Source organism: Phragmites australis, chromosome 22 (assembly GCF_958298935.1).
Source record: "Phragmites australis chromosome 22, lpPhrAust1.1, whole genome shotgun sequence".
NCBI lineage: Eukaryota > Viridiplantae > Streptophyta > Magnoliopsida > Poales > Poaceae > Phragmites > Phragmites australis.
Genome location: NC_084942.1, coordinates 23,240,820 through 23,251,477, shown reverse-complemented (window position 1 = coordinate 23,251,477; position 10,658 = coordinate 23,240,820). Strand labels below are relative to the sequence as shown.

Below are 10,658 nucleotides of genomic sequence, written 5' to 3'. Positions count from 1 at the left end.
GTACACAGCTGTCCATTACATATCCGAGCAGATATGCTCCAAACTCAAAAAGAGATCGTGCAAGATAAAAAAACAAGAAGCTAGATAAAAGGGAAAAGGATTGAGGCTACGCTTCAATTCTGTTCCAAAATTTCCAACCAAACTTCGCAAAAACTTCCATGATAACCGTCTCTAGAATCCGGCAACCATTCTTGAGGCTTATTCTTGCATCATCTTTATGCAGCAATGACCATTGTTGGATCCAATATGTCGCCCTGAAGATTACCTGTAAAAAGGTGTTAGATTTAGATCCATTGAATACCATATCATTTCTATTCAACCACATAGCCCAACATAGTGCGGCAGCACCTACCAAAATTTGATTTTTGAGTCTAGGCCGAATGCCTTGAAGCCAAGAATCAAACATGTTCGCTATGCTAGATGGGGGTTGAATTCTAAAGGTGATATGTACGGTATTCCAAATAAACCTAGCAAAATGACAATCAAAGAAAAGATGTTGTATTGTCTCCATAGAGCTAAAAAACAACACTTTGTACTACCTTGCCAATTTCTTTTTGCTAGGTTATCCTTTGTAAGTGTTACACCTTTTAAGAGATACCAAAGAAAATTTTTAATTTCAATGGTACTTTAATGGTCCAAAGTGGACTTTTATGAGGAACCACTCCCTCTTGTATCATATACATATACATGGAGCGGACCGTGAAAGAACCACTTTTATGTAACCTCCAAACAAAAGTGTCATTGCCAAAGGTAAGATTGACCGAAATAACTTTTGATACCAAATCATACCAAGCATCTGAATTTATCCCTACCAAAGCCCTTCTAAAAGATACGTTAAGTGGTGTAGTGCTTAGCACTTGTGATACCGTGGCATCTTTTCTTCTTACAATTCTATAGAGGGAAGGGTATACAACCCCAAGCGGTTTATCTCCTATCCAAGTATCTTCCCAAAATCTTGTTTGAGTTCCATCATGAATTTGGAAGTACCCACACTCCAAGAATTGGTCCTTGACTTTCATAAGGCTGGACCAAAAATGTGAGTCTCCAGGTTGTTTTCTTACTTGTGTGAGTGTTTTATTAGACAAGTATTTCCTCTTAAGGAGACTTTGCCAAACACCCTCCTCATTAATAAGTTTAAACAACCATTTGCTCAAAAGACATTTATTCTGAATTTCTAAGTTTTGGATACCTAAACCTCCAAACTCTTTTGGCCTACAAAGTACACTCCACTTAGTGAGTCTGTACTTCTTTTTATGTCCATCACATTGCCAAAAGAATCTAGAATGATAATAATCCAACTTTTGGAGAACACCTTTTGGGACTTCAAAAAAGGAGAGCATGTACATAGCTAAGCTAGTTAAGACCGAATTAATCAACACTAGCCTTCCTCCAACTGAGAGAAGCTTCCCTTTCTAGCTACTTAATTTTTTCTGGAACTTCTCCTCAACAGTCAACCAATCTTTGTTAGAAAGTTTACGACGATGCATAGGAATGCCCAAGTACTTAAAAGGAAAACCCCCGATATTGCAACCAAAAAGTTGAGCATATTCATACTCAAATTCCTTGGCTTTACCATAGCAGAATAATTCACTCTTATGGAAGTTAATTTTTAACCCCGATAATTGCTCAAAAGTACTTAAAACTAGTTTAAGATCTTTGGCTTGGAATATATCATGATCCATAAAGAGGATAGTATCATCTGCGTACTGAAGAATCGACAAACCATCATCTACAAGATGAGGAACGACTCCATTGAATTTTCCATTGGACTTGGCTCTTTCAATTAAAATAGCCAACATATCAGCTACTAAGTTAAAAAGGATCGGCGATAAAGGGTCACCTTGTCGAAGTCCTTTCTTAGTTTGAAAGTAGTGGCCTAGTTCATCATTAATCTTAATACTAACACTGCCACCTTTAACAATTTGGTCTATCCATTTGCACCAAATAGGAGAGAAGCCTTTCATTCTCAACGTTTATTGGAGAAAAGCCCAATTAACCTTATCATAGGCCTTTTCAAAGTCTAGCTTTAAAATTACCCCATTTAACTTCTTCCTATGCATCTCATGAATGGTCTCATGTAAAATGACAACACCTTCCATTATATTCCTGCCTGACATAAAAGCGGTTTGAGAAGGTTTAATGACTTTTTGAGCTACTAAAGCTATTCTATTCATCATTACCTTTGTGAAAATTTTGAAGCTAACATTTAACATGCATATGGGCCTAAATTGTTGAATTTGTACAGCCTCCTTTTGTTTTGGTAGTAATGTAATTATACCAAAATTGAGACTAAAAAGAGGTAAATCACCTTTATGAAAGTCACAAAAAAGAGCCATAACGTCACCCTTAATAAGTTCCCAAAATGCTTGATAAAACTCAGCCGGAAAACCGTCCGGGCCTGGTGCTTTGTTATGTTCCATTTGAAAAATAGCTTTTTTGACCTCTTCTTCTGAGAATTCCATGGTAAGTATACTGTTTTCCGTATCAGACACTTGAGGGATATCATCCCTCATGGACTCCAACATGGAAAAATTATTACGCTCAGGCGCCCCAAAGAGCTCTTTGTAATAGTTGGTGATATAGCGTTTAAGGTTTTCATCTCCTTCTATGGTTCCCTCTTCTTGTTCGAGCCGGAAAATTCTAGTTTTTCTATGCTTGCCATTTGCTACCAATTGAAAATACTTAGTATTGCAATCACCAAGTGTCAACTTAGTTGTCTTGGCTCTTTGGTACCATTTGAGCTCTTCTTCCCTTAAGAGGGAAACTAATCTCTCTTTTAAACAATGCTTTAAATCAAGCTCCATTGGGCCAAGGAGTTGAGTCTCGGCTTTCTTATCTAATTCATCTGCTTTCCTAATTATTTCTTCTTTTTCTTTCTTGTAAGAACCACTCACATTCTTAGCCCAACCCCTTAGGAATTGTCTAAGTCTTTGAATTTTAAATTGCCATTTTTGTAGTGGTGTTTTTCCCCTTTTTTTCTTTTGTCCACACGTCAGCCACCAACTCAAAGAACCCATCCCGCAACAACCACCCAAGTTCAAATTTGAACAATGGTTGTTTGTTGCTATGGGTACCTTTTCCGACACTAAGCAAGAGTGGGCTATGGTCTGAAATTTCCATAGTTAAGGCTTGAACTGTCGCTAGAGGAAATTTAGCTTCCCATTCTGTGCTCATCAAAATCCTATCAAGTCTTTCGTAAGTAGGTACCTCCCTAGAATTTGCCCATGTGAACTTCCTATTAGATAGTTCAAGTTCCCTTAAGTCCAAGCCATCTATAACGGCATTAAACAAAAAGGGCCATCTATCATCATATTTATCATTGTTTTTCTCTCGTGGATTCCTAATAATGTTGAAATCACCTCCGATAAGAATTGGGTGTGTTTCCTTGGAGCAGGTTTGAACCAATTCCGCAAGAAATGCTTCCTTGAATTCAATTTGTGCAACCCCGTAAACTGCTACAAGAATCCATTGGAAGCCGTCAACTTTATTCCTTAGGCGGAACTTTACATAAAAGTCTCCTTCATCGATAGCACCGATGTCAAAGACTTCTAGGTTCACACCTAGTAAAATGCCTCCAGATCGACCATGAGGTTCTGTCCAGTGCCAAAGAAATTCTTGTCCACCACAAATATTGTTCAGAACGGTTTTAGGGAAATCCTTCTTTCCCGTTTCTAAAAGAGCAATGAAGTCTAGCTTTTGCTCTCTCGAAGTGTCTGAAAGGAACCTAAATTTAGCCAAGTCACTAAGACCTCTGCTATTCCAAAAGATTCCTTTCATCGTGAACCATTTTTATTTTTATTTTTATCATCCTAATCTTAGGGTGTTTTTTCTTTCTATAGGATGAGCTCGATTTGTTTTTTTTAAAGACAGTTTTAAAATCACAACTTAGGTGATCGCTGTCCTCATCCATTACCTCCTCCATCAAGTCACCACGTAAGTAACCAAGAGTGAGGTTTTCCATGTCATCATTCTCCTCATCATCTACCAATTTCAAATCAGAGTTGGTCCCTGTCTCTATGTTGCATGGTTGTGAAGTAAATCTATCCAACTCAAGGGATTTTAAATTACTAACTGATTCTGATATTTCTCTAGAATTTTTGCCTAAGTTTACACCTAGATCAATTATTTTTGAAGTGAGTAGAGAATCTGAAAAGGAAGCAAAAGAGAGACTTGTTTTGTTACCATCACTGAAGTCCAAGTTTTTCCAAGCAGCCCTCTTCTCTTTTTTTGCCTTAGTCAACACGTGCTTGTCACTGTTAGCAAGCTGCGGACTAGAGCGTGTAGGTGTTGTCGTAGCCTCCGTGATAGCTGCAGCAACAACAACTGCCGCTGGCAGTGGATCGTCATGGGCTGTTGCAGCAGCCCCTTCCACAGCTTGCATGACATTAGCTGCAGCAGCCCCTTCCATAGCTTGCACGGCATTAGCTGTAGCATGCAAAGCAGGGCGGCCAGCAGCTGCTATCGTGTCTCCTATACCTTCAGCACACACCATATGACAAGCAACCGGTGCTGCCGTGTCTCTTGCTGCCTCACTCGCCACGCAGCAAATAACGGCAGCAGTGTCCTTCGAATGCGAGGCCGAAGGGAGCAGACCAGCAGCAGCAGTGTGCACGGCTGCATCAGCATTTTGCCCGCTCACATTACCATCTGCGTCCACCTGTGCCTCCTTGTCCAGCAATAGGCCATCGTCCCCCGCCGCCATAACGCCTCCCTTGTACGTGGCAGGTATCTCAGCAGCACCAAACGGATTATCTTCCACATCAGTAAGCACATCCTCCACCATTCCATCTACTAGTTCCTCATCGTCCTCAGATAGAACTTTGTCGCAACAAAATTCTAAAGTGCGGTTCACAGCCATGTCCAAAATCTCATCCGCTAGCCTTTGAATTTTTCCTTCTAAAGCAGCCCCATCTTCCATAGTGTTAACAAAACCCACCCCAATGGACAGATTATTTGCAGCACTGTCATTGGTAAAGGAAGAACTATTACCATTATCCTCGATGATCATGTTATCATTCCGAGACCTCTTCGAGTCTCTATCCATATTTTGGTGCTCATTAGAGGTGTCCTCCTCCATGTCCCGGTTTCCTCTGTCATCACTATCCCCGTGGTTCACATCTACTTCGTCACCCTTCTCATCAAAGCCACGACACTCAATTTCAAATTTCAGCTCAAAGTAATGGTCCCCAATGACCACATCCAATCGTGTCGGGATTAATTTAGGATCCAAAACGGCAACAAAAATGCGACCAAAGTTGTTCTTGCGAGTGGTTTCCATATCAACCGTTTGAGTGGACCCTAACATTGAACCTATGGCCCAAAGGTTCATGAATTCCCTTAGCTTCTTACGTATACCGGTTACATGAATCCACACTTTGGGGAGCAAGAAACCCTCCTCCTTGACATGCCATTCCTCGAATTGCAAACGGACACCGGTGGGAACCCCATTCTCGCGAACATCTGTTCCACCATATGCAATGGACCGCTGCAGCTCGGCTTTGGATGGGAATGCAATGATGAATGAATTTTCCTCATGCACCATCGGGTCCCACTTCCACTTTCCCGGAACAATTCTCTGTAGCTGCGCCACCAATTGATCAAGTGACAGATTACTACCAATGGCCTTGACAAGAGTTGTTTTGGTATCTTTCTTCCTCGGAAGCGGAGGGTGTGGGATATGATAAAAACCCAGCCCCTCCACCGAATATCCGACAGTGTGAGCAACCGGTCTTGGGAGCTTTAGCAGTGGACACCGATGATTGACATGATCGTGCCCGTCACAGATGACACAGTATAACTCCATGGTGCACTCTGCCGCCACATGACCTTTCTGGGAACAACGGTTGCAAGCTTTGGATTTTCCCCCAGCTCTAACAGTCTCTCGATCTCCTTCATCCACCACCTGGTCGATCTCCATAGTAACCAAGGCGGATGCAGTGGTGCCCGGAGCCACATCAGGACGCCCTGCTCCTGCTGTAGGCTTGCCTGAAGGCGCAGGTTTGGTCGTCGAATGGTGAGCCATGATCTCGTCGATGCTGCCCCGTTCTTGTTTGATTGAGATGGTCGCATGGTGAGCCATGATCTAAGCATTTCTAATTTGTGCCATTCAAGTGAATGAATTCTTAATCCCCATGGTGACTATCCATGCAAGGTAGTAGTACAAACGAAGCCACAATAGATGGAACACCTAAGCTAGCAGGAGTGATCGATAGCTAAGACTAGTTCTTCCATGTACAATCAGCCCAAAAGAAACTGAATATAAACTAAAGCCTCAGCAGGTAGCAAGTAGCAACTCGTGCGAATGGGTTAGTAAGCTGCACTTGATGCGTCCACCAATATTAATTGAATTTCTCAAATTTTGGTAGAATATGAATCAAGAGTACTTACAGACCTGCTAGCTGTAAATGGAAAAGCTAAAGAGAAGGTGTGATGATGAGTCGGAACGCACAAAAAAATCCATCACTACGCAGCCTCTTCCTTCTTCTCTTTTTTTCCCATCATCTTTTCACACGCATCAATGTATTCTAATCTGAAAGTCCTACCAATGGAGAATAGGATGCCCTTTGCACTATACCAAACAAAGTTGGCAGGTACATGTCTATGTCAATTGTGTCGTGTTGCCTTTTTCTAATATCGTGTTGCTTGTCTTTATCTTGTATTCTTCTGAAGACTTCTTAATGCCTGTTATGGATGTTTTCATGATCAAGTAAGAAAGATGTTTCCTTTCTGAAGTATTATAGATAGTACAGTACGTTAGCAAAAATACGATAATCCAACATGTTGCCATGTTAAAAAATCCCAAAAAATTCATGTATGTAGTACACACAAAGTTATGTAAACATGAAACAAATTCAAATTCAAATTCATCTTAGATATTCACAAGTGGTACTGTTAGCACATGATGAACAATGCCAGATTGACTGCTTGTCTATTTTGTTTCTTGATATCTAGGATGAATTCGACACTTATTTTTTACATGTTTACTTAACTTTATGTGCACTACATACATGTTTTTTTAGAATTTTGAAACATTGTAACCTGCTGAATTCGCTAATGGGGACATTGGATTTGGATTCTCTACCCAAAAGGATGTAATATAGTGATTTGGCTTCCCCTGACAAAAGAAAAAAAAAACAGAGTGAGATGACTTTGCACCATACTACTAGGAACGTTCTGGACATGCTCGACAAATGAACTAGACCGTCAAGGCTAAGGAAGAATGTGTGCAATTGAACTTTACTTGTCACTAGCCCAAGCTGGTATGCCTTTTTAGACATCTCATAACTATGACCTTTTGGTTGAGAAATGACTCCTGAAAAGTGCTACTGTTGTAATATCACATTCTGAAAAGCTTTGTTTTCCTAAATGAAACGCCTAACCATGCGATATACTGGATGGAGAATACTTACTATGTTGTTGAATAAATGATTTTTATTATTTTCACACTCATTGCTCGAGTGATGATAATATTTTGTTTGTCTGCATATGTTGTGTATATCTATGTCCATTTATTTTGAATCAAGTTGTATGGCTCACATACATGCTATCGTATTTGTACCACGACTCAGAAAAACAAGGCCGAGCATTCAGAATGGAGGATGAAACGAACGGCAAAATTTGCCTTTGTGTGAGAATACGAATCCAAAAATTTAAAACATCATGCTCACAAACTGCGAAATCGTAGGCCAGACCACCCATTCGGGAGATTTGTTGAAGAGAAATTGGCAGAAACAAAAAACTTAATACAAATGACAACAACATATAGAACAAGCAGACACAAGAAAGTTAGGATTAATCTTCAGTTACAAGCTTTTATCTCCATAAATAGTGAGCCAAAAGAAACAACACACATGAAGGAAGAAATCGATTGGCTACGCGATCGGTGAAGATATCCATGGAATGGGGGAAAAGATATGAATTTGTGAGGAAGTTAGAGACAACCAAACATAACCGACACTGACTAGCAAAATCCAGCATCAAGGTGAGAGAATCAGTGGAGCGTGGATCAAACGGTACCTCGATGGACCAGGAAAAGAAGATGGCACACCAATAGAGAAAGACAAGGAATGGATAAACTTGCTCAAATCATCTGATAGGAGCAGGAACAACACAACCAATGGAAGGGAATTTTTCACATGTGCATGCGCACACATGGCTTATCAGGACTATTTATTTATATTGAGATTCATGTTAGAAAAGTAGGTGAAAAAATTATAAGGTAGATGAGAAGAATCAGGGATAGATGAGTATCAGGTGGTAGGAATGGACAGCTAAGATAAGCCATGTGTACTCAAGCCCATACAATTTTTCATTTCCTCACAACTAACCCGTATCCAGAGCCATGCACTACGAAGAAGGTCTATGGATAACCATTTGGTGCAGATGTGTGCCGAGGACAGAGTGGGGACGATGGGAGCCATCATGGCAAAAAAAAAAATCATGTCTATTGTGGCATTGCGTACGGCTAAATTAGGTTGGATTGGCTCCAGACGCTGGCCGACTAGATCAACGAGGACACACAGGAGATCAACACGATGCTTCACATCAAGGAGGTCCTCATGAACCACCACGAAACACATTCAACTGCGATCAAACAACCATCCAATTATCCTTATCTGCGTCATGGTTGTGACACTTCTTGTTTACCACGTATTGTTACACTTCTTGTGCCAAAAAAATGTGCAAGCCATAACTTGTGTGGTGGCAAATGTTTGACACACTTGTTGAAAGTTTTCACTAGAAAATGAGTGTACAAAGGTTGGGCGTGTGCAAAAAAAAAAAAGTGTGCAAGCCATATTCTATGAAGTTTTGATCAAACAAACAGAGACATGTTACTTCCTTGTATTTATGCAATTTGATTTGGTTGAATGCCAACTTTATTCCAAAAAGTGGTATGGTGCCCAGATTTGCAGAGGTGAGGCGGTGGGGCCGGCAGCGCGACATGGGAGAGAGAAAGATGTGTTTACCGAACACCCTTTCGGTATCCTACCAGGAAATTAGAATTACCAGAAACAATATATATAATTCTTGTGAGATCCATACATAGCTCACCATCGAGATGGGTGTAGGATGATCGCATGACACAATTGAATTTGAAGTTATGCTGGATCTAGGGGCCACCATGTTGTCACCGACGATGCCATTGAGGAGCAGGAGGCGATACGGGCTCGGATTCTAGTATCTGCAACAAAAATGAATCAATCAAACAAGAGTTGTGCCAACGATTGTCAATTGGACAAGGCAAGAACAAGGTCGGGCATTTAGAATGGAGAATGAAATGAACGAAAAAACTTAATAGGCCATACCAAAAATTAAAAACACCATGCTTGCAAATTGTGAAATTGTAGGCTAGACCACCCATTCGGAGATCTGTTGAAGAGAAATCGGCAGATACACAAACAAAAACTTAATACAAACGGCATCAACGTATAGAACAAGCAGATAGAAGAAAGTCATGATTAATCTTCAATTACGAGATTTCATCTCCATAAGAACTGAGCCAAAAGAAATAGCACACACGAAGGAAGAAATTATTTGTTTACTCTGCAACTAGTGAAGATATCCATGGAATGGGGGAAAAGAGACTAATTTGAGAGGAAGTTAGAGATAACCAAACAGAACCGACGCTGATTAGTGAAATCCAGCAATGAGGTGAGAGAATCAACTGTGCACAGATCAAACAGTACCTTGATGTGCCAGGAAAAGAAGAGAAAGACGGCAAACAAGGCAAGGAACAAATGAACTTGCTCAAATCGTCCGATAGGAGCTGGAACGGCACAACCAACACATATCAAGAGCCATGCACAATGAAGAAGGCCTCTAGATAGCTGTGTGGTGGAGACGTGTGCAGAGGACAGAGTGGGGACGACTGGGAGCCACTATGGCAAAAAGTTATGTCCAGTGTGGCATTGCCTACAACGATATCAATCGGATTGGATTGCCTTCAGACGCTGACTGATTAGATCAATGAGGTGCTCCGCATCAAGTCCAAATCTGATGAAACAACCATCCATTTATCCTTGTCTGCGTCATGGCTGTTACACTTCTTACTTACCGCATGTGGTTACACTTCTTATGCTAAAAAAAAGTACAAGCCATAAGTTTTGTGGTGGAATATGTTCGACACACTTACTGAAAGTTTTCACTAGGAAATAAGTGTACAAAGGTTGGTCGAGTGCAAAAATAAAAATAAAAAAGGTGCAAGCCACATTCTATGAACAAGAGGTATAATTCAATTTTGGGATGACGCAAGCAGAAACATGTTACTTTCTTGTATTTATGCACCGCACCACCACTAGCTTCTAGAGGAACCGCACCACCCTTGTCATTGGCTTCACACCAACCCAGCGGTCGTCGTCGTTGGCTTCACACCGACCCTCCCTCGTAGCGTCTTCTTTTTCTCTTGTCTTCTTGTGTGTGTGTGAAACACAAGTATATGTGCCTTTGAGAGAGAGAGAGAGTGGGGTTGAGTGATTCAACTCCTAACACCGCCTGCATGCTCCTACTCTTCGTCGCCTGGAGCGAAGAATCCCTCCACTAGAACCGGGCCGTAGCTGCTCCGATCAGCCCAGGGCATGCCACCGGCGAGCGACGCCGGCCTGCCGGAGGCTGCATTTGCCGGTGGGGTGGTTGTTGTTGAGTGAAGGGGACAGACTGTT

The 10,658-nt window shown here is 41.2% G+C and overlaps 1 pseudogene; it reads right to left on the bottom strand.

The window, feature by feature from the left end:
• Nucleotides 1–106: 106 nt before the first annotated feature.
• Nucleotides 107–6,079, bottom strand: LOC133904629 (uncharacterized; annotated as a pseudogene).
• Nucleotides 6,080–10,658: the final 4,579 nt, after the last annotated feature.